Source organism: Delphinus delphis, chromosome 14 (assembly GCF_949987515.2).
Source record: "Delphinus delphis chromosome 14, mDelDel1.2, whole genome shotgun sequence".
NCBI lineage: Eukaryota > Metazoa > Chordata > Mammalia > Artiodactyla > Delphinidae > Delphinus > Delphinus delphis.
The window spans coordinates 39,211,423-39,239,270 of NC_082696.1; positions in this window are offsets into that span (position 1 = coordinate 39,211,423).

The window sequence follows — 27,848 nt, forward strand, 5'->3', positions numbered from 1 at the left end:
TGATTTCATGATGTGCTAAATACCTTTAACATGCTAACTGTGAGCCTGAGAAAGCATCAGGTTCTGGAAGAAGTTAGTTGTCCTAGACACTCAGCAGCAGGGCCAGGTTAATCACACTGTCACACCCCAGAATACTGAGATACTATCACTGTTCCTGCCAATGACTTTCTGTTTGTTTCCATAGAGTTATGTATTTATAGGAAAACGGTATGTTTTTCTAAACAGATGTTTGTGTTTGTTTACTCTGTTGACATAGAGAACACTTAGAAATTTTGGATAATTTCAATGATAAGAGATGACATTGACCAATGTGAGTATCATTAAAGCCCACTATAGCTACCTAATAAATTGCACGTATAAAATCACAAGTCTACTTTTTCTGAAACTAGTGTCAACTCTTCATGTCTTCTTACTAGCCTCTAACATTTTCAAAAAGAAATAAGGAAGATCTAGAGAAAATCAGAACAGGGACTATTAAAATATTTATTCACTTCATTTTCCAACGTTTTAGGAAAAAATAAAAAAGAATGAAAGACTCTGTACAGACCAGTGTGAAAAAATTATGCCTTGTCTGAACATAACCAGGCCAGGAAAATAACCACTTTTCATTTAGTATTGATACTTGTTTGCAAGTTCATCATCAAAAAGATGATATTTACCATTCCTAAGTTCTTCAAAGATATAGAGGATAAAGGAAGAGTTTTTATAATAATGTCTTTGAACAGATTTTCATGTGAAGGGAGCATAGAATCACCAGTGGTTCTTTTTGTCAGCATACCTCTGGGAGGTACGTTAGGATTAAGTCTACTCTAATCACCATTTTTTAGCTGACAAAGGTGGATTTTGAACTAATGTGTTCAAACATGAAGTTTGCTCACGTATGAAAAAAGAAAAAAGATCAAGTCAAACTAGTCTTTATCACTAGTCTGGCAATCAATCACATGCCTTCCATGGAAAGCTGTTAGTTTTCCATACAAAGTATTTGCTTTGATATACCTTATAGAAATACAAGATGTGCGTTGAAAACAGCCTGTCTTCCTTCATTTTCTTGGGTTCAGAACTTTTAAAAAGTAGCTCACTTTTTTAAAAAGTGTGATTTCTTTATCACATTTTATGTCATTATTCTACAAATTAAGTCTTTCCTTTCTGTTGTAAGATACAAAAATAAAAATCACATAATTGTCACAGAAAGGAGGTTCCCCTGAGGATAAGAAATATATACCAAATTCTATTTGCTTATTAAATATTTTGCTGTGCTTCATAAAATACCTAAAGAATTTTAGCTTACCCAATTATTATTTCTTTAAAGGGTACCTTCTGGAGTATGGAGTTTAAATAGTTATTTACACTAAATAGTAAAAAGAAGTTTACATACCTTAAGTAGGTTTAGCTTACAATTTAAAGTCATCACTCTTAAAGAACTTAAACACCAAATTTGCCATGGTGGGAGCAGCATCCCCAGGTAGCGTGAAAGACAAGGCTGTAAAAAAAAAGTGAGAGGGAAGGACATATGACAGTAGGCCCAGGACAGAGGAATCCCTTTCTTAGGGCACTTTTGTTCAGTGAAGTCAAATCTGGATCCCTGGTAGCAGAAATTTACTTGGCAAAGTTTTTATTAAAACCAGAATTGGTAAAGGCTTCCACTTTATTTCTCCCAATATCCAATCAACTACTAAATCCTGGTGGTTGTTCATTAAAAATTTCTCTTGGACACATTGACTAAATATATAAATGTATTATTTAATACATGGATAAATGAACGAACAAACGAATGAATGAGGTATAGCAGTGAAAGGTCTTTTCACTCTCTCTCTCAGGTGAGATGCTGCATCCTGATTCCTGGGAGATCTCTCCAAACACAGCAAGGTCAGTGGGTGAGCCCAAAAATCATCATGCAATTCTGCAAAAGGGAGATGGAATCAAGCTCAGTATCAAGACCTGCATTTAAAGGACAGGAAGGTATTTTGAAAAGTTAGGATAGAAGAGAATGTTGAAACTCACAACCTAGTTAGTAACTCCAGCTAATCCTTGGTGCACAAAACATCATGTCTTGCTGGTGACATGACTCCATTGTAAGGGCCACCCCCAGAGGGGGAGTGGCACTGAGCTTCCTAAAAAACTTCCTAGGCAACCAGGATTACGTCTGTGGGCCTGCATGTGGCCACAGGAGGATAGAGTGGCAGGAGGGCAGAGAAGAAAAAAGCAGGAGATTCAAGGCAGAAACCAACCAAATTCATCTAACTTTAGCCACTCTTCTCGTTTTTCAAGGTAGCTTAGGCTATATTTTTAAATTATTATGCCATTATTATTATGTTTTATAATTTGTTAAGTGCCTACGGAATTTATGTTGGCATATAAAAGTTTTTTTTCCTTTTGACTCACAACTAATTTGTTGACCATTTGACCACACACAAACTGCTAAGTAGCAATCTTTTCTTAAAGATCTTGAGCTATCTTCTACTCAGCTGAAAGCAAGAAGAAATAGAGAATCTTCTGAAAACTTCATAATACTTTCATATGAGTTGGAGACCTAAGGGGTTTAGATAATTCAGATATATGTACAGACGTGCGTGCTTGTCAGATTCAAGCCTTTTCAGATTTTCTTTTTAGTTTTTATGGTATCAGTTACAGAAAACTGTTTAACCTCCAGGCAGAACCTAGATATTTCATATTTCTCTCAGCTGGAAATTAGAAAAAGGAAAACATTCCATATGAAAGACATTTTTGAAAGACAAGTATACAGAAATATTTTCTCTAATAATATCTATTTTATATAGAAAATATCCTTAAGAAAGGTAAAGCAAGTTCTGTTGGGACACCTAGTATGACATGCATGATAATGTTCTTTATGGTTTATTTCACAATGCTGTGCTTTGCTAAAACAATGTTTACCTTGATTTTGGGTTTCTCATCTTGTCTTCCTCTTCCTGGCTTGGCTTTAGCTTTTAAACTAAAAATAAAAATAAATGAAGGCAGAGAAAAATTTTTACAAGCAAGTGTCTTACAAGAAATAACTGTAGTCTCATAAAGTTTTATCTTTTTTGATTTGTTGCAATTTGAGATGTAATAAAAACGTAAGGCAAGCTTTAACATCATGTCCTTTAATCTAAACACAGTACTTTCTTGCCTACCATATCAGTGGAACTTACACATTTAAAAATTTTAGTACATGAAAGTTGTTTTAAATCTTAGTACTGCCAGTCTCTGCTAGGATTCCACTTATAAGTTTTTCAGAGGGAGAGAGACACGTGGGAAGCTTGGCATCACTTCTAATGTTACCAAATTAGATAGTGTGTGACAATGTACAATTTTTCAATAAATACCATTTCAACAAACACCAAACTTGAAGATAATTGCACTGAAATCTGAAGTACAATATTCCACATCAGGTCAGAAATTGTACATAGAGTCTTGATATTAAAACAATGTAACATTTCAGTTTCAAATATATTTTAAGGCTAAGATTTAAACATACTCTGAGTACTTGATATCAAATTATGGAAAACAGCATGCTAAGTTTCAATTTTTCCAAGTAAGCATGTACTCTGGAAACACTAAACAAGAATATTTTCTTTCCTTGAAATGTATTATGTTTTTAAATCAAAGACTCATTTTTAACAAAAATGATACTCTGCTCCTGACAGTGGAGGGAAGGGTGTTTAATAGTCACTCTTCTGTGGGAAACATTAAGACAAAAATATTAGAAATCGCTTCACATGCCAAGCTAATGTTTAGTAGTTTTCTGAAAGGTCTGTGAAGCATCTACAAATATTTCTATAAACAGACTAATTTTTAAATTGAAAAAATCTTGCTCGCATACTAGGGAGAATTTGAATGGTCTATGAAACTTGTTAGGTCTTTGGAAACTAGCTGTTTCTTGGCTAAAAAACAATAGGCCCCTCGAGGTCATTTATTCCAACTGAGTCACTAACTCAAGGGCAAAGCATGATGTTTAAATGCTAGTGGAGACATAGCCCTCTGACTGTGATCCTTATTTTCATGATGCAGTATCATGTTTTGGATACTCCTAATGATATTCAAATCATGTTTACTTATCACAATCTAGGAGCTTCTTATTTGCAAACACTACGTCTAATTTCAGCCTTATATCTCCCCAAGGATCACCATACAGCAGAGGCCAATCCAGTGTTTATCAGTTGCATTCATCTAAGATGGGTTTTCTTCTTTCCTAATAATTTCACATTGTGACTTCTACCTGTTTTCTTTGTGGTGCATCTGCATTAGACCACTGCTTACTGATTTTTGTACCACGTAAGAGGAGCAAGATAGCACTACAATTGCCTACTCGATTCTGAGCCTGAAGTGAATAAACAGTAAAATTTTGGAAAGCTCCAGGAAGGGGTAGGAGGCAGAAGGAATGTGCTGTCAGGCATTTTTCTGTCTACTGGGGGATTTGGTGCAATAGAAGAAAACACCGGTGCAGAGGTAAAATGGGCTCATTTTCAAACTGCCGCCATTCCCTAAAAGTGATAACTTTTCACTGGGCTTTGGTTTGTCACCTGTGAAGTGGGAAGAGTAAGATTTACCCATTGGGATATTGGGAAGATAAAATGTTACATGTAAAGCATTCAAGATAATGCTATACACACAAATGGTAACTATTAAAATTTGAGCTAGAAAGATTATGGTGCTACAAAATAAGAAATCTTCTTTTTTAGGTCACATTCCTAGCTAGAAGTGGCTCAACCTGTCAAAAGAGGTTTCCAAGTGCTCCCTCTTACTTCATCAATATGTGCAGAAGGCTGACCCCATCCAGAGAATTCAGTTGCCATTGAGAAGACAGCTGAGAGCTCAATCATTGCATATAGTACCTCCCTGCCCTTCCCAGGTTGGTGAGCCATGTCAGAAGCTGCATTTCTGGTAAACATGTTAGAAACAAGCAGCATCCCTTAGAGTCAATCAATAAAGATAAAGTCCTTAGAAATCTCTCTGACAAAAGACAGAGTCACACATTGGCTTACAAAATAAAATTCGATCATAAAAGCAGGTGTGCTTCCTTGTATACAACTCCTTGAATATAGTTCTTCTCAATTGAAGATCTATGAAGTAAGGAGACAAATTATATACCCCCTGTACTAATCAGGGTTCTCCTGAGAAACAGAACCAATAAGATCTTATGTGTATATATGTATATGCTCAGGAGTTCCAGAGGCCTGTCTTAATTTTATACTGTCTTTATCTTGTAGTTGAAGCTGATACAACGACTTTTAAAACTTTATGATCTTCCTTCTTATTAATTCAATTTCCACTCAGATAAAACCCAGACCAACATATTTCTTTGAGACAGTCCCTCTCAATCTTGGGCTCCCTGGGCTGTAGATGTAAGTTTGTGAATCATCAATGTAATAGATAGCAATTGAAGCTATGGGTGTGGATGAAACTGCTTGGACTGACAGAATAGAGATTAGAAGAGTGGTTATGATCAAACATATGCTGTCCAAAAAAAAACACAAAAAAATTTAACAAAAGTAAAAAGTAAAGACAAACTAGGTCATTTGTTTTTGCAATGACTATGATAGGCTAAGATTTGACAGCCTTAACACATAAAATGTTCTTATAAATAAAATTAAAATTATTAACATATCAGAAGAAAAATGGTCAAATGGATAGATAGATAGATAGACAGATAGATGATAGATCTCCAGACAATGAAATGCAAAGTCCCTTAACAAGCTATCAATGACTCGCAAATAAAATTTTTAAAAAACTTTAAAAAAATATCAAATTGAAGATTGGGATTGACATATACATACTACTATATATAAAATAGATAACTAATGAGGACCCACTCAATAGCACAGGGAACTCTACTCGATACTCTGCAATGGCCTATATGGGAAAAGAATCTAAAAAAGAGTGGATAGTTGTATATGTATAACTGATTCACTTTACTGTATACCTGAAACTAATACAACATTGTAAATCAACTATATCCCAATAAAAATTTTTTAAAATTAAAAAAAATCAAGTTGGAAAAGATTCTTTTGAAGTATTGAACTCAAAGTCAGGAAGGGTGAGAATAGATTGATACTCACATATACTACTGGTGGGGTTGTATTTTGATACAAGAGGGCAATATTTGAGCAATACGTAGACATTTAGAAAGTTTATTTGCTTAGGAATTTCTAGGAAATAAATTTTAAAAGGTAGTTAAATATTTATGTGTGAGAATGTTCATTGAAGCAGCATTTTTGTACAAGAATGATAGATGAAGTATCAATTTTAACAACAAAAATAATCAGGAACAATCAACATTTCCAACAATAGAGGAATGATTAAGTATATTGTGAGACATACATAGGATTAAGAATTTAAAAGCTAATAACAATTATGCTTTAATGAAATAGAAGCGTGATCACAATATGATGATAATTGAGGAAAGCAAGACATAAAACTGTATAAAATATGATTCTAATTTAATCTAAAATATATACATGTTAAAATTCAGAAGCAGATGTATCAAAATGTTAACACCATTTATCTGTGTGATGCAGTTATGAATGCTTTCTATTTTCTTATTTATTCTATCTAGTTTTCTCTTTCATTTTCCCACAATAAGCATGAATTACTAAACAGAAAACAGTAAAAACAATAAAAATGAGCCCAAAACATGTGATATTTAAGAGCTTTTCTTTGCCCAGTTGCACAAGCAAAAACTAAGTGCTGAGCAGTAAAGGCCCTATAGAAAAAGTAGACATCCTAGCACAGATGGCAGGATAAAAATGCAATATGGCGAGCGCAGAAAGAGATTCAGACTGAATCAAAACAGACAGTTCCCGTAGGTGGGTGGTTTTCTAAAAATTTGGCACAGAAACCACTTATCTGTACTAGATCTTGCCCAGAAGCATTAAAAGGAAAACAAACAGAGCTGCTCTGGCTGAAGACAGAGACGGAGGGCCAAAGCTCTGCTGCCTGCACCCTTGATCCCCACTCTCTGCCTTCCCCAGCAGACTCTGCAGAGGCATGAGGTCTAAGAAACACTGAAAATCAAGAAAATCATCTTATACTAAAGTTTCTCATCAACCACTCCCTAATAAAGATGACCTGGAAACGATCAGAACGTGCTGTATAATCGTCATGATTGACTACATATTACAATATAAGAAAACTTACTCAGTTCTCATAACAGGATAGGTTTGTTCCCTATTTCTCCACAAATTCATCAGCCCTCTCTATTAAAGTCTTCTTTAAAAAATATTATTCTAGATATTAACATCTATAGGTACTTGGCCTGGAAGGATTCTACCTTCTCTTCAGTTATCCAGAGCAAGAAACAGAAAAAAAAGAAAGAAAGATAAAGAAATGTGAGCGTATCTGAAAAGGACTGTGGCATTGAGAGGCTGGGTCAGTTTTGGCTTGATCACCCTTGGCTGTGCTTAATGCCAAAGGGAAAAGAATCCTCCCCTGTGCCTTGGCCACACTGAAGCCTGAACAGGGACAGAATGACGGCTGCAGCAAAACGGCCTCAGCCCAGCGACACTGTAGCAAAGTTGCGGTTAAACTAGCAACTGCAGCTGTGGTGAGCAGTGCCTGGAGACCACTGAAGCATTTCGACAGGTTTTATTTATTGAATCTACTTAAAACTTTTCAGAAGTTTCAACAGGTTGCCTTTCCTCACTCAGATGCCGGTGGCTGCAGCAGATGAATGGGGACGTCTCTTCTGACTGTGTGAAAAACTATAGCACAAAAACACATTCTAGAACTATACTCCCCAGTGTGACCATGAGCCACATGTGGCAGTAAGCTCTTAAAAGTAAGCTCTTAAAATGTGGCTAGTCTGAACTGAGACGTACTGTAAGTGTAAAGGACACACCAGATTTCAAAGTACAGAAAAAAAAGTAAAATATTTCACTAATAATTTTTCATATCGATTACATGGTAAAATCATATATTTTTGATATGTTAAGTTAAAATATATTACTAAAGTTATTTGTATCTGTTTCTCTTACTTTATTTAGTGTGAATACTAGAAAATTTTAAATCACTTCTTTGGCTCACATTTATGACTGACATTAAATTTCCACTGGACAGCACAGTTACAGAACAAACAGAATTGGGGCTGAAGTTGTTAGTACCTCTGGTCTTATTTGGGATTTTTTTTTTTTTTCCGTGGGGAGAGGAGAGGATTCCTTGTTCTATGGATGAAAAGAGAGAAAACAGCCCTGTCCTTCTGAGTCCTTGATGTATCAAATGGGGTTTGAGTTTCTTTGTGGAAGCAGGAAATACCAGTTACATTCCATAATAAATGAGGGAGATGTGGACTAACCCCAAAACGCACTCAGAAGGAGCCTTCTGTTGGCTTGTGCAATGGTTAAGAACTACATCAAGTCCGTTGGTCACTCTGATTCTGTTTTGTTGCCAAAATGAAAAGGAGAAAGTTATCTAAACAGATTTTTTAAAGGAATGTGAGTATTGACCATCAAAATGAGCTCAGGAATGCTCTACATAATAAGAGCTTGCCTTAACTTTTAGTCAGGGATATGTCCTCTTATATTTAGGTCTAAACCTTTATGCAGAACACTTTTCTCTGAAATTGAACGTTAATCTTCTGAAGCCCATGAATTCGAAAATAACATTAAGTTATATATTCCTCCAAGTATCTTTATTCATCATTTAAATATATTTTGAGAGTCTGAGTAACATAACAGTAGATTCTAAGATGGAGTTTACATTACACAGTCTCATACTTTCAAGGGCCTTAGTATTTTCATTTGTTTATTCAACAGATATTTATTGAGCACTAACTATGTGCCAGGCACTCTGTCAGGCATTAGGTGCAATGGGAATAAAAAAGAGAATAAGATCACTGACCTCCTAGAAATCACAGTCCAGTGTGGGAAGTGGACCTTTATCAAATAATCATGTGTGAGTGTTCTGAGAAGCACGAAGGAGGAGCATGGCTCCTTCAAATACAATAGGAGGAGTGAGGCCCTAAATCCAAATAACTACCCCAAAGCTGATGTATTTGCTGTGAAGTATGTGAGGAGAACAAATGTAGCTGGGATACCTAATATATCCCAGCTACGTTATCTAGACATAATAATCACCTATTATCTAGACATGGCTAATTAAGCAAAACAAGATTTAATTTCAGAGAATGGCCAGGACTTAAGAATAAACTCATCCATTAGGGCCAAAATGTAGGTTGGTGGGGGGCGGACCCAGTCGATAACAGCAGAAGGAGCTACTTGGCTATATCAACAGGCTTGTCGTCACCCTCCAGGAAATCCATGATATACAGAGACTGGGCTGCCATACTGACAGAGACCCTTCTGTGGATCTAAATAACAAGGCAGGACACCACTACAAAAACTTAAACCATAGGTCTGGTGACCAAGTTCCGGTGACTGGGCATGCAGAATATAGGGGGATGGGGCGTGGAAGGGGAGAGAAATGATTAGACTTAAAAACCCAGCCACAGGAGTTTGCTATCAGAATACTGAGTAATAATTTTGACTTGGAGAACAGTGGCCAGTACTAGCCATGATCTGTATTACATTAGTAAGTGTGAGCAATGTTAGAACACCATGACCACGGTCAGTCTGTCAAGGAACATTGCTCAGTGCCGAGTTCTCCAGTTTAGAAGATGAGGTAGGGACAGGGAGTCCCTGGTGTTTTCTGCTTTAGGTCAGCATTGCCCCCGAGTGATTTTGATAAACTTCGAGAAAGATTTCTCATTAGATTCAAATATCTCCTATATTTTTGTGTGTGCAGTTGGGTGAGGGACTGGATTAGGAATATATACTTCAGAGGAAACTTCTCAGTGATTCTGATATGCACCCGTCCCTAGTTAAGTACAACTGCTCTAGGAACTAAGGGGGAGAATGTTAGTGATCTTGCCATCGTAAAATTAGAAAGGCAATGACAGGGGGCAGGCAATGACAGACAGAAGAGATACATGTCATGATCATGAGCAAGTTTGTAAGAAGAAGATGGTACTTTAAATAGGCTTTGAAAGAAAATCACGATTTAGAAAGTTGGAGGTGACAAGAATACCATGTGTGATAACTGTTTAGTCATTTAAATTCATATAAAATGTGTAATATCCAATATATGAATATATTCATATTGTATAATATACAATACAGAGTTTATAGTCTTAATGTATAAATCAAGGCTGTAAAAATATATATTCTTCTAGTCTCTAAATATATGCAGTTGACCCTTAAACACCACGGGAGTTAGGGAGGCCAACCTTCAAAAATCCACGTATAATTTATAGTCGGCCCTCTGTAACCTTGGTTCCTCTGTACCCATGTTTCCTCATAATTCAACGTTCTGCATCCCCAGATTCAGTCAACCGTGGATCATGTAGTACTGTAGTATTTACTATTGAAAAAAATCCGCATTTTTTTCAATCATTTTGAATTACCCACGTAATTCAAAACTGTGTGGTTTAAGGGCCAACTGTATTCTCTATACTTTGTATATCTTGCTTACCAAGTATTCAAATTTATAGTAAAATTCATTCATCAAGTCATTCTATGATTTTAAAATCATTAGCGTAATTTTTGGTTGACAGAGCTAAATGATGCTCCTTTTTTAGATGAGATTTTACATATAAAGTTCTTCCAAAGACTTCTCCATTAAAATGAATCTCTCTCCAACCACCATCAAATAATAGCAAAGACAGTGGCCCTTTGTCATAAATTTATTGATAGAAGTTGGAAAGCCAGAGGAGGAGAAAAAAAAAGGATGAGAGGGAAAGAGTGTATTAATCATGTTTCTAGTTTCTGCAAACTTGATGATTTAAAATCTGCCCTATGTGCATGTACCAGAGATACCTTATTCCAAACAACCTGGTAATTTCTCTGAGTCACCTTGCCTTGGTCTCCTTTGCTTTCTTCCCCCTCAGGAGGAATCATCCTCCCAGGGCCAATCTTTCCAAATACAAACCAACAAGTTCATAGTCTACACTTCTCACCACCTCCCTTATTAGGCTCTCACACTCCTGGCCACAGTCCACCAGCCCTAATCACTGCAGGGCCAGATGTGAGACACCTGGGACAGCTCCTATGCTCCAAAGTCCACTGAAATGATTCAGACTAGTCAATCCCAAACCTGTTTACCCTGCCTATGGAAAACATGATAAAGGCTCTTGCTAAAGGCAGTTTTTTTGCTCTGCCTCCTGACTGCCTGGTGCTTCCCTGTGGCCCTCAGTGGCGTGACCTGTATTCTCTCACTTGGGATCTGTGTGTATAATAATAATTTTTTCCAATGGCCATTGTCTCCTGATATGTTGGCCTTACCATCCTAAATAATAATAAATCCTATCAAAACAAAAGAAAGTTAGGAAGAGGGGACAAGGGGGGTGGTTGTTGGCCAATTCTAGTTACCTGATTAAGAATCTGCGTGTTTTGCCTGCTTTGTTCCACGCAAGAAAGGCGAGATGGTTGCCTCTCTGCAAAGTCCAGTCAGGAAACAACTGGTGCTGGGACGGGGACAGCCGGTTGAAGCCCAGTTAATAAGCAGGACAAATGCAAGATGGGAAACAAGAGGTAAAGAGAAAGGGCAATTGCTTCCAGACTCAGCCAGCGCCAGTGCTTGGAAGAGTTGTAGGAGCAGACAGGGGCAGGGATGGGAGGGCCAGGGTATCTTGAGGTTCCTCCATGGGGAGAACTGGCTATGAGCAGTAAGGAGGGGACAGACAGAAGGGTCTCATGGTTACTCCTTGCATTTCACATTCTTTTGACCCTTGAAAGGGATCCCAGGAGATCCCCTTCTCATAAACCTCTGCACATGGTGCAGGGATGGTCAGTACCACCAGGGAAGAGTTTTCCAATAAAGCAAAGTGTCCCAATCATACTTGAGTGATTTAAGCCCCACTTGTGCTGCCTGTGCCCCAGGCTTCTCCCAAACTCTTCAACCGTCACCAAACTTCTCCTCAATGTGACTGTGTGATTTCCCTTCTCCCAACCAGGGACATTTGAACCCAAAAGAAATTCCTCAACACCTGAAATAAATAACAGGATCTCTTCAATGGGTCTTCCAGTTCTGTGCTCCAGTGCCCAGACCAGAAAACTTTTTAAAAATCTTGGAATCACAGTGGCATGTGCTGAAATTCGTTAATTAATTTTAGAATTTATCTCATTCACATTTACTACTATACCATTTCCCAACCGGTAGAAAAATATTTCAATATTTAATAAATAGTGTGGCTATTTTGACATGTGCCCTCTGAGTATAAGCCCTGGATTATTATATTTAAGACAAACTCCAAAGAGAGAAACCTTTCATAAACCCAACCAAAGAGATTTTAAATAAAAGATTTGTACATACTTACAGAGACAAAAAAATCATGTGTCTATACACACACATACACACACACATTAAACTGACACTACTTTAAATGTATCCTGTATTTCTGAATATAGAAATCTCTTTCTTTTCACACATTTGCCATTTTGCAGTCCCAGTGTTAGAGGTTCTCCATGCCAACAGGAGTACTCTTCCTTGCAGTATGAAAGGCTCTTTGTTATTGTGTTCTTGTGCTACTTTCCCATTCAGCATTTTGCAGAATCCCACAGTTATTCTCCACACTATCACAAATAAAAAGAAAGCAAATGGAGCTTCAGAAAATTGGTACGATTGGTAGAAAGGGAGAGAGGAATTTGTAATAATTTTATGTTATAATATCATGAATTCTTTTACTTAGAATTCAAGGTCATGTCTTCCAAAATAATGAGGGTTTCTGTGAATGTTAACAATGCTTTTTGAGATCCTCTACCTAAAATTAAATGCAGTCCCACAACTCCTTGGGGACCTCCAGGCCGCTCTAGAAAGGCTCCAGATTGCATGAGTGCCTGAGCCTGCATCACTGTAGAAGACATCTGTTTCCCACTCCCTAACATCCTTTGTTTGGTAACAGTACCATAATGTGCCTTTAGGGAATCTCTTCACTCTAGCTCTCAGTCCATTCATTATAGGTGAGGCTAACCTTGGACCCTGGCGCTGGAAGTGAGCTCCTGACCCCAAGCCAAATGTATAATATTCAATCTCAGGACATTAACTGGAACTTTTGTAAGAGAGATTCTTCCTCTAAATCTTCCCAGCTGGTAAAACATAAGTCTGAAACTTTCGGTGAACACGTTCACCATAAGTTTGGAAAAGATTCAGAATGAAACCAGCACATAGGAAAGAAAGCAGAGTCAAAGATGGTGAGGTGGACACAGAGATGTGCCACTTAGGTTTCTCTTCAGGGAATGACTGGATGCCCAGCTACAGGGAGTGTGGTCATCAGATGGTCCCCAGCTGTCAGCTTCTTTAGAGTCTGCCTCAGCTATGGAGACCTGCCTCACCTGAGATCATGCCCTTCATGGCTCAGCCCGCATTAGTGACTGAGCAAGGTCGCATACAAAGCCTGGCTATTTTGACCAGTCTTGGGAAAGACCTCACAGTCAATACAGAGTATTAACTCAGCTGGTTGGTGGAGGTTTTGCGGGGCCTTCATCATGGTTTCATTTCTCCCTCTGCCTTTCCCTTCACAGGTAACAGCTTGCACTCTGAGCTCCCTCTCAGCATCTGCTTCTGGAGGACTCTACCTGTGGTAGGTAGAAGAAAACAGATGACTAATTATTTGGGAAACCAGGTATGACTGAAATAAGTTCTCTTTCCAGACTTCTAGTAGATTGAGTCAATGAAGTCTCTAGCAACTGAAAGGTTCTTAGCAAAACAAGCTCTATAGACCATAACACAAAGTTCTCATGGGAAATTCTGATAAATATCTGGTTGTACCTGGATATCCCATTTTTGCATTTCTAACCACCAACTCTCTCACTCTCTTCAAACTAATCTGGTAATTCATCTTAATCTTCTCAGGTTTATGAGAAATGAAATCTTGCCATCCAAATTACTGAAGACTACATAAATCATTAATGAAAGAAGGAAGACTTGAGTCCAGAAATGTCTTATTCCAAAGCCTACTGTGGGCAGCAAGGAAAAGATGTATTTAGGAAAGGAGAGTGAGTTTATTTCTAAGGTAAGGAACCACTTTGTCCAGGTATAGGGAGCCAAGAAGGGCAGAGATGGAGGAAATGAGATTATGAGCTAATATTCACCCCTAATTTATATGTCTTTATATGTACTTCCATCCATGGCTTTGTGTCTTTCCACTCTGTCCTATAGGTCTCCCATTATATTAAAGGCAGATTTTATAGGGAGTTCCCTAAAGCATTTTCTCACCTCTTGCTCTACTAAAAACCTGCTGATATAATAATAACACAATGCTATTCTCTGCCATTTCCTATATAGTCTTCACTTCAATACCACTCTAGACCTTGGCAGGAGGAGCCCCTACTCAGAGCACTAACAGTTAGAGGACCCCACTGGGCTCTCTCTCAGCTATCCTTCTCCCAGTGGGGTGAAGAATCTATTGGGCCAAGTGATATGCTTGTGCTTACCCTTCCAGGCACACTCCAGGCTCCAGGGACCAGAGAATTTCATGTTCTCTGCATAGACCACTTCCTCTGGCTATATTCCAGAAGTACCAACATGACTGGTGCGTACAACTCTAGGTCCAAGAGGGTGGGTGGCCAGGAAGTTGTTGTTTGTTGAGAGTGCAGGCAGAGGTTACAAAAGTAGACTGAGATTGGGAAGAAATAAAAGGGTGTGCTGTGTACCAGAAGCCAGCACAGAACTATAAGGAATTCCAGAATTCTAAGTTGGAACTGAGCCGAGAGGTGAAGGGTAATTTTTTTTTTTAATTCCCTTTATTCTTTGTTGCTTCTAAATCATTGAATTGCCCTGCTCTTTTCATCTCTAATCATTTGAAGTCTCAGAATTACAGAAAATCAGCATTGTAAGTTCTCCTGAGGGTAATCATAGGTCTAAGGGACCCTTACTCTGTATAAATCTGTGACATTAATTCGACTATACCCTTGCCACTGACTAGAACACTTACTGCTCTCCTGTCTCCTAATGCAACTCAACAGAGTGACTGTTGAATACCACCTACATTACTGAGCACCTACTATGTCAGACACCAAGAATTCAAATGATTAGGACATAGTTTCTGCTCTTGAGGAGTTCATAATCTAGTGTGTATAGTATGTGTTTGTAGTGTAGTCTTTGTATATGTGTGACTGAGCCCACAAAACAATGGTTATAATAATATGTAACTATGAATGGCATGATTAATTAACCATAATTAATTTATAATAATTTATAAATAATTTGGGAGAGGTAGGGTAGGAAGGGCTGGTAGAGGGAAGAACGGGCCTTGGATGGTTTCAGAGCAAAGGTAGCACTGTTTTGTTTTTTAAATATTTATTTATTTTGGCTGTGCCAGGTCTTAGTTGTGGCACGTAGGATCTTAGTTGCAGCATGCATGCGGGATCTAGTTTCCAAATCAAGGATCAAACCCAGGCCTCCTGCACTGGGAGCATGGAGTTTTACCCACTGGACCACCAGGGAAATCCAGTAGCAGTATTTAAAGCAACATGTTGTGCTCAAGGAATACCAAGTAGCTCTATTTTGTTAGGTCTTCAAATTTAAGAGGTTGAGAAAGCATGATAATAACTAGTCAGAAAAGGCAGAATCAAGTCACGGAGGGCCTTTGATGCCCTTGTCTAATAAGGCATTGAGACTTTACCCTATAGAGTGAGAAAAGAACTTGAAGAATTTTATACAGAAGAGGGACATGATCATATTTAAATTTTAGAAAGATTATTTGAGGGCAGAGGTGGATTCAGGCCAAGATTGATTCACAATCCTGGGTGAATCAAGGGTGACCACATCATTGTTGCCAAACAGGCATGCTTTGAGACTGTAAAAGGTGCACCATGATCATCCCACGCAGAAAATAGGCATAAACTGGGACCATCTCTGGAAAACTAGATGTATGTTTACATAATTTGAGGGGATTTAAGGACACTGGGACCATTTATGAGGTTTCTGAAATGATCTAAGTTGGAGACAAAGAAACTCCATGAAAACAATAGCAGTGGGGATAAAAAGGAGAGATGAATTTAAGAGATAGTTGGAAGATAAAACCGGGACTCTTTGATTAATTGTTGCAAGGATGAAAAAGAGGAGAGGTACTCTGCTTTCAGCTCTGACATGTTTCAAGTCTGGAAGATGTCCCATTTGTCCTTAAGACAAGAAAAAACTGAACAAACTGAAAATTAGTGACTTTTCTTGGACCCATCAGAGAACTAAAGTCACAAGGCAAACCTCCACCCCAAAATCTGGCAAGACAGAAGAATCCAGAGTCATAGCTAAGATATATTTATCGGGGGAAGAAGCCTCTGAAACCATAAACTAGTAGGAACAAAAATTGTAATTCTGATGAATTACTGGAGACTCAGTGTGGGCTAGCATGAGGGTGAGAAACTCTTTAAGGGCACAGTCTTAGGGAGACCACCCACACTTCTATGGGTTATGCTTCCAGAAATCCCACCAGGTTCTTTTTGTGAAAAGCCAAGAAAATCCCCTTATGGCTCTGGCAGGGGGAGGGGAAAAGCACAGATATGAAATAGGTGCAGAGCTCCACAGTGTTCTCTATAACAAAGGCTTATATTCAGAGGGAAAAAAAACTTTACAGAACCTTATCCAATGAGTGGAAAGGACATTTTCCTCGACTCCTGCTCCTCTAGCCTTCCCGTCTGATATAAGGAGAGGAAAAAGGTGAAGAAATACCTGTGAAGGTAACAGCCCAGGAACTCAAGCCCACTGAAAGACTGAGATTTATTCATAGGATTAGAGAACGCTTTCCCTTCCCATATCTTACCACCACATCAACAAGGCTCCAGAGTAATAGCAGTGGATTACAGGTTAAAGGGCTGCAAGATGCAGATTCTGTCCAAGGAAGAGTTCTTAGGGAAGCTCAAAGTCAACAAGAGAGACAAAATCAAGGGCACTAGAGGAAGCTGAAGCCTCTGACATCTACAGCTAAAACAAGCAACATGGCCCAACCCAACTCCTAGCAGATGAACATAAAACTGCACACCCAAAGTTTATTTACTTCAATTCTTATTATACAATACATCATAGCTTTCAAAAATAAACTGCAAGGCATGCAAAAGGCAAAAAAAGAAAAAAGTTTCAAGAGAAAAAGCAGCCTCAGAATAAGACCCAGATATAGCATAAACTTGGAATTTTCAGGCAGAAATTTAAAATATCTGTGGTTAATATATTAAAACGCTCTAATGGAAAAAGCAGAAATTATGCAAGAACAGTTTGATGATGTGAGCAGAGAAGGAAACTCTAAGAAAGAAAACAAAAGGAAATTCTAAAAATCAAAAACAATATAACAGAAATAAGAATGAAGATGGACCCATCAATATACTGGATATGATGGAGGAAAGAATCAATGAACTTAAAGGTAATTCTGTAGAAATTTCCCAGACTGAAATGCAAAGAGAAAAGGAATGAAGAAAGTACAAGAGAACATCGAAGGACACTGTGACAATTTCAAAGGATGTAATATATACATAATTAGAACACTAGAGGAGAAGAAATATTTGAAGTAATAATGGCTGAGAACTTTCCAAAATTAATGACAGATACCAAACCACAGATTCAATAAGCTCAGAGAACAAAAACAAGATAAATACAAAAATATGTATACTTAAGCATATCACATTCAAATTGCAGAAAACCAAAGACAAAGAGAAAAATCTTGAGAGAGAAGGAAAAGTAAAGGATTAAGGATAATTCTCAGACATCTGGTATGGGTGGCACCTACACTGTAGGAGGAACAGGCTAGTAAACTTTCCATCTTGATTTCAGCTCTAAATTATTTCTTATATCACTATAACCTCCACAGCATCTGCCAGTACCCAGGCCAAGACCTCTTCACTCTAGACCTGGATTCCTACACCAGTGTAGGAATTCATTTTCTCTCTTCCCTTTCATTTTCCAGTTTGAGTTCTGCCCTGTACTATTTTCTTAAATAATATTACTCCTAAGTTCAACTTTTTTCCAATGCCACTGATTTTTTACTCTCTTGGGTATGTTAAAATGTTTAAATAATAAGGTAATGTGGTTTTATTGGAGAAAAAGTTGAAAACAGTATAAGGAAAACAAAATCATCCATAATCCTATAGTCCAGAGTTAATAACTGCTGGTAAAAACTGATACCGTTTTCCAGTATTTTTCTCTCTCTAAATAGCCATACTTCTCCTATCTCTGAATCTTCACACACTCTGTTCTATATGCTGGGGATACTCTTTCCTCCATTTATGTGCTTTCAGGAATAGTAGTTAAGCATGGTGATACCAACCCAAAAAAAGCTGTAACCTTGGCACATAATGCAGGGCATCCCTATGGCCTGGTGTGTATATATATCAGCAAGAGTAACCTAGCAACAGTACAGAAACACTGTCTCTCAAGCTGTGCAGGCTGAGTCCTTAACATCAACACTATGCGCCGGGGAGAAGCAACGGCAGAAGGGGTCTAATCAGACAGACCGTTCTCTCTCTGCTTGGTGTTGGAACCAGGACAAAGTCTCACACTTACTTCCTTTGGACTAAGTTCTGAGGGTTTGGGGGTAATTTTATTTTGGGGGGAGAGAAGGGCTGAAAGAGAGATACTGTTTCTGTTGTCGTTGTCCTAAACAGTGTAAGGGAAAGGTGATTGATTGGGGGAGGGTTTGGAGATGACCATATTATAACCATATTTGTATCCTGAACTTTGAAACACGTCACACTAGGCCTTAGTCTCTGCATGCTCTTCATTCTGCTGAAGCTCAGAGGAGCAGGAACCACATGTATCTCTGTAGGATGAATTCCTTAAAGCCAAGTGACTACTCCTTCAAAACTTATGCCAAGTGCATTGTTGTCTTGTTCTACCTTAGAAACAAAACATATTTTTCACTACTTTCCAATGCAAGCTCTAGCTTATAAACAAGTAAAAATCAGGAAACTTCCTCTTTTTCTTCAAATGCATATTTCTTCATTGATCCAAGCTAAATTTTTCTGACTCTTGGAATTACAAAAGAAAATATATAGTCTTTCATTAAACAGACTCAGCAAATAGCCCTTCAGTTTCAGAACAAAGCCAGTATCATGGCAGACAAGTCATGATATACAATATTGCCCGATTAACTCCTACAGGTGCGATTATAAAAGATCTCTTTCATGATGCGGGTTGATAAATACTTAAAGATATTTACCTGCCTTGCGAATGGACACTTTCCCATTCAAAGTCTACAAAAAATAAATTAAATTTTTAAAACTCTTGTAACTGTCAATGTGGTTACTGAAGAACATTAGAACACTTCAATGGGGCCTATTGGGTTTTTTAATTTATTTTTTAACATCTTTATTGTAGTGTAATTCCTTTACAATGGTGTGTTAGTTTCTGCTGTATAACAAAGTGAATCAGCTATAAATATACATATATCCCCATATTCCCTCCCTCTTGAGTCTCCCTCCCAGCCTACTGTTTTTGATTGAAGTCTCACCACCCTATTGCCTTTTCTGTAAGCTGTCACAGTATAACTTCTTTCGCCCCTGAGGCTATCATAGTAAAGAGCATAGTTCTCTCTTGTGAAAAAGTTCCACACAGCTAAGATTTTCATGGTGTATCTAGTTGTCCATTAAGAAAAAGAAAAATTACGTTCTTAATTATCTACAATTCTGTACAGGAAAAACAACCACTGTGATTACTCAAGGAACAGATAAACCTCCCCATGTTCCTTCTAAATAACAACATAGCATAAGATGAAAAGAAGGAAAAATTATTTTATTTTGAAGTAAGCATCAAAAAAATTTGCCTGATGGGATTGTAGAAAGTCCAGTTTGGGCTGGGAGTTGCTTAAGTTGAAAGTGCCACTGCAAGGGATGGAACAGAAAGAAGGCAGTCCTTTTACTCCTTTTTCAAGATTGCAGGGCAGTGCTGAGAGTGTCAGAGGCTACATTCAGCTACTTGGCTGGGACAAAGGCAGGGCCAGATCCACAATCTCAAGTGGATGCAGAAGGAATAAAGAAAATTCCTGGTATTCAAGAGCCAACTCTCAACTGGGCTTCAGGATTGCCGTTTCTGGTTTTCAGAGATAGAGAAATCCATGTATGTTTGAGAAAATATGTATTTCTGTTGTGAGTGGAATGTGGCTTGGTCCCTCTTTGTTTATCTGGTCTCCAATCTCCAATTTCTCCAGTTAGAAGGGGGGGAAAGTAGGTAGAGAGAGAAAGATTACCATGAGGCAAGTTTTTTTCTCTCTCTTTTTAAAAAATTCGTATTGTAATAGAGCTCAAAACCGAGCTTGGACCTGAAAAGTATTGGGACGGCAGAAAAAGTCTCTGTTGAAGGAGTGATGATAGATGTGCTCCTGATTTCGTTTACACTGTTGCCCACAAACAATCTCTTGTTCAAAGTCCTGCCCAAGTCTAGCTGTGCCGTGAGAGTTTTCCACACTACCTCAGCCCAAAGTGATCTTCTAGATTCATAGCACTTACCACTGACAATGCTTATTTGTCATTGAATACTTATGGCCTTGAATTATCATTTGAGTATGTTGGTTTGAAGTGACTTTGAACTTTCTAGTGAAGAATTTCAGCACAAAAATGAAAACATGAATCTGTAACTTAAAGAAAAGCTCAGACTAGAGATATGAAGGTGGAAGTCTTCAGAAAGTAGGTGGTGATTAGAACCGGAAGAATGAATGGGAGTTCATAAATAAAGGAATATAGAAAAGCAAGAAAAGGAGAATTTGAAGAGAGTTCTGAAGAACACCATTACTTAAGAAGTACCTAGTAGAAAAATTAGTGAAAGATAATTTTACAAAGGTCAGAAAAGTGGGAAGAATGTTGCTTTTTGTATGCTTTTAATTCTCCCAAAGAGAGAGGAAGGAAATGTGTTATTGGTGATTTCAGTATTTTCCAGAACATTTACAATTCTTTGCATATAGTATATGCGCTAAATGTTTATTTGGTGCACAAGACATGAGGAATAAATTCATCTAAATATTGCTCTTATTTTCCTTTTGATTGTTATGTTCTTAGCAATCATCCCAGTGCCACCCTTGTGCCACTGTATTTTTTTTTTAAACATCTTTATTGGAGTATAATTGCTTTACAATGGTATGTTAGTTTCAGCTTCACAACAAAATGAATCAGTTATATATATACATATGTTCCCATATCTCTTCCCGCTTGCGTCTCCCTCCCTCCCACCCTCCCTATCCCACCCCTCCAGGCGGTCACAAAGCACCGAGCTGATCTCCCTGTGCTATGCGGCTGCTTCCCACTAGCTATCTACCTTACGTTTGGTAGTGTATATATGTCCATGCCTCTTTATCGCTTATTACTCAGCCATAAAAAGAGACGAAATTGAGCTATTTGTAATGAGGTGGATAGACCTAGAGTCTGTCATACAGAGTGAAGTAAGTCAGAAAGAGAGAGACAAATACCGTATGCTAACACATATATATGGAATTTAAGAAAAAAAAATGTCATGAAAAACCTAGGGGTGAAACAGGAATAAAGACACAGACTTACTAGAGAATGGACTTGAGGCTATGGGGAGGGGGAAGGGTAAACGGTGACAAAGCGATAAAGAGGCATGGACATATATGCCACTGTATTTATCCTGTCTTTTCTCAGAAGACAGTGAGTGGCCCCATTGGGTCTGTTAGTGGCAGACTCTCACCTCTAGGGGGAGCTCAAGGAGAGGAGCACTGAATAAGTGTCATGTCTAAGACCATATTGGGTCATGGTAGTAGTGGGTTGAGTTTTTGGTGAATTAGGAAGGGATTAGAAGGAATTAACCTCCACCGGGCTGAATCTTTAATTCTTTTGAAATTACACCTTTTTAAAAATTTCACATGACAGGATGCAGATCCAGACTTGACTCTCACTTGGAAAAATCCCCCTAACCTAGAAAAACTAAACGAAACACTAGAATTCATGTGTTAAAAATAATGGCCAAAGGGCTACATATAGTCACTGATACATTTCGCTCAAGGTACGTGACTCTGAGTGTCCCTGTGTGTGTGTGTGTGTGTCTCCGAGAATTTGAAAAACTTTGAAACAGGCAAAACCTTAACCACTTCCCCACAGTTTCTACCACTCCATTCATCTGATATTTGGCCCACATCACAGATTTTTTTACCTTTTTGCACACTATAGGCAATTAAGTTTGCAAATATTGTTTAAGTTTCTAAAAGTACATTTTTACTGTTTACCCCCTCAAAGCCTTCATGGTTGAGATTTAAGTGTTCAATATCTCATAAATTTCTGCATTTCTCACCAAAAAAACAAAAAACCAGTTTCTCTCTTTGAAGATGTGTTTTGCTCCACGTAGGGAAGCTTAGCAGTATAGCAGATAATCCTATGCACAAGCCACGAAATTTGCCACAGTCTGTCCTAACACGGTTGCTTTTGGGTTCAATGTCTCCACTTACTGTGTCCACCTTAGCTGAATTGAAATCATGGGAGTATCCCTCTTAAGGGAAATATGCGTGGATCCTTCTCATGGATGGTGACTCATTGTTTTATTATCGTCACCAAAAAATTTAATAGAAGAGACAAATATGATCAGAAAACAAAGTATTCAGTACTACATGTTAGACAAACGTTGTTTTTTTACACTTGAAAAGAAAAGAAAGAGTGCAGAAGTAAAAGACTTTCTCTGTAGTTCTGTGATCGCAGCCTAGGCAGGAGACTTCACAACCCAACACAAATGAACATTCCAAAGCAGGAGGGATTAGGCAACCTCCACAAAGCAGGCACACTGCCATTGGTTTGGATTTCCCAGTCTAAAAAGCTCTTCTTCTGTTCTAAAAGGACAAACATTTCAGGTCTCACCATAGGTAACTGGGAAAACAGGGTAGAAAACGTTCTTCCAAATGGTAAACCACCTGTTTGATGCTTATTTTGCACGCTCAGTAAACAAATCTGTTTAATTCATCCCTCCAATCAAAAACACATTCGTTAAGTGTCTACCATGTGCAGGGCCCTGCACCTGCGCAGAGGTATAAGACAAGTCCCCCACCCTAAAAAGCTGATAGTCTAGCACTGCTGGCAAATACGAATGGACTTCCTGTTTCCACCAAGGTCCAGCACAATATTTCGTTTTGAATCTTGAGAGCATTGTGAACTCATTGGTGATAATCTCTATAATAAGAACAAGTACCTAATATTAGTTCCCAGGTATGAGGCATTCCAGACATATTTTTTAAATGGTGATTTTCAGAGTCCCATGGCAAAGATTTTAAATGGATTTGATCAAAAGTCAAAAGGAGCCCTTTCACATGCTCTTGCTGAGAAACTTGGCATTGGGACTGTACCTAATTGAGAGACTTTGTTGGCTGAAGTGTGTTGGCTTCAAGCCCAATCACAGGACCCCTTGGAACAATGAGTAAGGCCATTAGTTTGCATGCCTAATCCCAAGTGACCTTGTATGAGTCTCCCTCTTTCTTGGGATTTGCAGGTCCCATGGTTTGGTAGCATGGGAGAGTGACACGTTAATCCGGCTTTTTTCTCTCTCATCCTTACAGATTGTTACAGGCCACGGACTGTCCTGTAAATGGAGACTGAATCTTTTTTTTTCATTTTTTTAAGAACTTGACAGGGAAGCTTACATCCGAGTATGTTAAAGTTACAGGTGCTATAAACTTTGAACATCAATCTGACTATAATTTTTTTTGTGGCCTTGGTAATAACTCCCCTCCTTTTTTAAAGACAGCTTTATTAAAATATACCCCAACTGTAACTAGTTTAAATACTATCAATCAATTTAAAAATTTCTGTAATTATTATTCATTCTTTTTAGAATCTTATTACATATTGGGTTTGTACTTTTTGTTTTTTGTATCTACAGAGTGACTCACCAAATGCAGTAACTAACTGTCTTAAATACACCTAAAGTATTACTTAATCCCTCAGAAATTCCCTCTATAGTTTTGTCTTTAAAAAAGCAAAACAAAACAAAGAAACAAACAAATAGATTCCATACCACAAAACCTTTAAAAGCAACAATATTATTTTTTCCTTTGGGTAAAAGTAAAGCCTAAGCAAATATAAATTATCTGAACTCCATTCTCCGTTATCATGGATTAGCTTTGACAATTCCCTCTCGCCAAATTGTTTGTTCCTGGTTGTATGGAAAATATTTCTATAAAATAACTTGGAAGAAGCAGAGGAAACAGTTCTCTAAATAAAATAAATGTATATGGTTGTCTAAGATCATTAGCAGATGGGTTATAGTATTGATAGATTTGTAGGTTCAAAATGATGGAAGCAGACTTTAAAAGCGGGTTTCCCAAGGGTGTTTTTTGATGAGAAAGTCCTCTCCCTGAAGCCTGACTAGGGTTAGAGAAGTTTGACTAACTCTTCCTTCTGAGGACTGCTTCCCAGTGAGCTGAATGAGGCCACTGGAGCAGTGAATACCGGCACAGAGACCCATCACCAGAAAATTTAGGATCTTGCCATGAACTGTCATGAATTACAACTGTTTAAAACTTTTGAGGAAGAGGCTCCAATTTAGGATTGAGAATCATGGGTTTGTGCAAGAAGAAAACAAAGTGAACATTATCTTGAGGTTTTTTTTCAAGTAAGAGTAACACTACTAGTCTCAATGCACAATTATATATGTCTTTAAAATGTATGTTTAAACATTATTTAACCTGAAATAAATGCAGAAATGGCAAGTGTTTTCTTATCCTGCAACAGATAACCAGTTTTGCCTGTGACATTCAAAAGCCACTATTTCTGCAAAAGCTATAGACTTACTTTACCCCACACCCAGTACTCCTCTCCCACAAATCACAGCCCAACTTGTTTCCCCAGTGCCTGCCCACCTTCCCCCACCAGTAGAGGGTTATACTTGGACCAAATATAGGTCATAAAGACAAGTACATCATTAGAGAGACTTTGTATAACTAGGTTCAAAAGCCTAGATCTGTAGTCAACTTTCTATGGCCTATATAAATCAGTCCTCTGCTGTTTGTGATAAAAATGAAGTTTTGTTCTTTTTTTAGTGCTAAGATTCAAAAGATGTACAAATTTGGTAAAAAAAAAAATTGAATAAAAATCAATGAAGAAAATTGAGTTTCTTTATTGAAAGGTATATCAAAGAAATTCATTAAATGTTTATTGAAGTTCAAAACCAAAAAGCTAAATAATAGTATACGTGTTTTATCCTTTGGGGAAATTAGGTAAATAATCAGGAAGAACTGAATAAGGAAAGACTATATAGAAGCGGAATATTTACTGATGGTTGTTGCATGTTAAGTCATCAGATGCTTACGGACATGGTAAATACTAGGACGTTGTTCAAATAGCAAATTGATTTAATATGTGAAAGGATTTGCTGCTTTCAGTGTAATCTTCTGCATTTCTTTTTTTCTTTTCTACTTGTAAGAATGCATAAACTACCCTTCCAAGAGTTAAAATAGTCCACCAGAAAAGGGAAGACTATTACTTATTTACAAATAGAGAATCTAATTATGAGAAATTCCCTTGTAAAGATTATGTCTTGAGTTTTTTCACATCTTTAATCAGAGACGTGTTCTCTCCATGGACCAAAACCAGGCAGCCTGTTTCTGAGCACCTTTTATCAGTTCTGACACATCAGAACTGCTCTGGTTTCTTCAGAAGTGTGTAAATGAATAGTGCTCTACCTCACTATATTTAGTGTACTTATCTAATAAAGGTGCCAGGGTTCCACTTTGTGCTCTAATCTGAACTCACAGCTATTTATTGGAGGGGAGAGAGAGGTACAGTCATCAAGTCCTGCTTAGTGATTGCTGCCACCCTGTACTATTTTAGAGATTTTGACTCACTCATAAATCAAGGTGGCCAAAATGGAAACTATTACTTTGGATTTTGAGTTACAACAAATGAAAAATGCTGTTAAATATATAATAAATTATAAGAATTTCTGAAATGGTCATTTTTTTTTCCACTGAGGCCATGAAAAGTAAACCAGAAAAGAACCTTTGGCAAAATCTAAATACATAAGCTTTTTGATAACCTATTTGAAGTAGCTAACTCTTGTTTTCTTGTACCACAGTAATACAACTTTTAGTTTTGGACTTCCCATTTTTTTTTTTATAGATTTAATTTTATGTATTTTTGGCTGCATTGGCCTTCTCTAGTTGTGGCGAGCAGGGGCTCCTCTTCCTTGTGGTACGTGGGCTTCTCCTTGCGGTGGCTTCTCTTCTTGCAGAGCACGGGCTCTAGGTGCACGGGCTTCAGTAGTTGTAGCACGCAGACTCAGTAGTTGTGGTTCATGGGCTCTACAGTGCAGGCCCAGTAGTTGTGGCGCACAGGCTTGTTGCTCCACGGCAGGTGGGATCTTCCCGGACCAGGGATTGAACCCATGTCCCCTGCATTGGCAGGTGGATTTTTATCCACTGTTCCACCAGGGAAGTCCCTGGACTTCCCATTTCTGCATCATGATTATTACTGTCACTCTTCATCCTAAAATTTCTTCCTAAATTTTACTCTCAATTTTTAACTTCTCTGATCCATTTTCAGTTCCATCCACAAGCAGTGAAATGTAGCGTTCCTAAATCCTTCAAGCTTGAACTTCTGGATGCATGTTATCTTCCCCCAATGATAACAACACGGTGTTACACCAGATTTTCCCCTCCTCCTTCTCTGTACATGTTAGACCCATGCTGTCCACTACAGTAGCTACCCACCACCTGTGACTATTGAGCCCTTGAAACGTGACTACTCTATGTTAAAAATGTGCTCTAAGTATAAAATGCACACTGGATTCCAAGTAATTAGTATGAAGAAAGAATGTAAAGTATCTTAATCATTTTAATATCGATTATGCATTGAAATGAAAATATGGTGGCTGTATTGGCTTAAATAGATCTTAGTAAAATTATTTTTACCTGATTCTTTTTACTTTTTTAATATGGCTACTAGAAAGTTTTAAATGATCTACTTGGCTCACATTATCTTTCTGTTGGACAGCACGGGTTACAATATGAGTCCCTGGATACTATATCTCTGTGATTTCATGTATTCCTGCCTTATTCTGAAGCTTTTTGATACAGCTCCTTTTTCATTTGAATTTCTCATCTCTACACAGTCTGCTATTTCACACGTCCACACTGTAGGCTCTGGGAACCCTCTTAAACTTACTTTCTTGTATTCAGTAAGCATGCATTGAATGGCTATTTGGTGTCAGGTATTTTATCAGGTATTCTACCAAGCAACCTTGGGACCGGAGCATGTTCTGAAAACCACAGGTACATCCCTGTGACTCAAGATGAGGGTGAAATAATGAGATACAAGGCACCCAAGGCAGAGGAGTGCCATCATGAAACGCCTTGTGGAGTTCAGCTTTTATACAGACAGTGGTGGGGTCACTGAGGGGCTTGAAATAATAGAGTGACCATAATCGGGTTTACTTTTTTAGAAAGATTGGGTTATAACAGGACAAGAAAAGAATTAAACAGCTGCCATAACAATAAAAAAATATTTTGAAGGCTTGAACTGAAGCCGTGGCAATGAGGATAGCTAAATTCAGATTTGAAAGTCACATAAAATGTAGAATTTGTAGAGCACACTAACAATTTAGATATGGATAGCAAGGGAATGAGGTAGGTCAGGGATGAGAACTTGCCTAAAAATTTTGGTTTGGAAGGTAATGGTGCCCTTTACCAAAACTCAGAATGTGGAGACTGTAGAAACTGACAAATTTCAAGTCTAATTCCTTGAATCTGGTCTTAGAAGATCTCCAAGTGAAATCATGTGGTAGCAAGGGATGGAGGAGTATGGTACATAGGATTGAAATCTGGATTAGAGACATAAGTGGTATCAAAACATGGGAGTTGAAAAAATAATCATAGAATAGAATGGAAATTAATAACACAAGCTGTGAATTTTTTTCTGTGAAAATCTAAAAATAAAATATTGAAGTTTCTA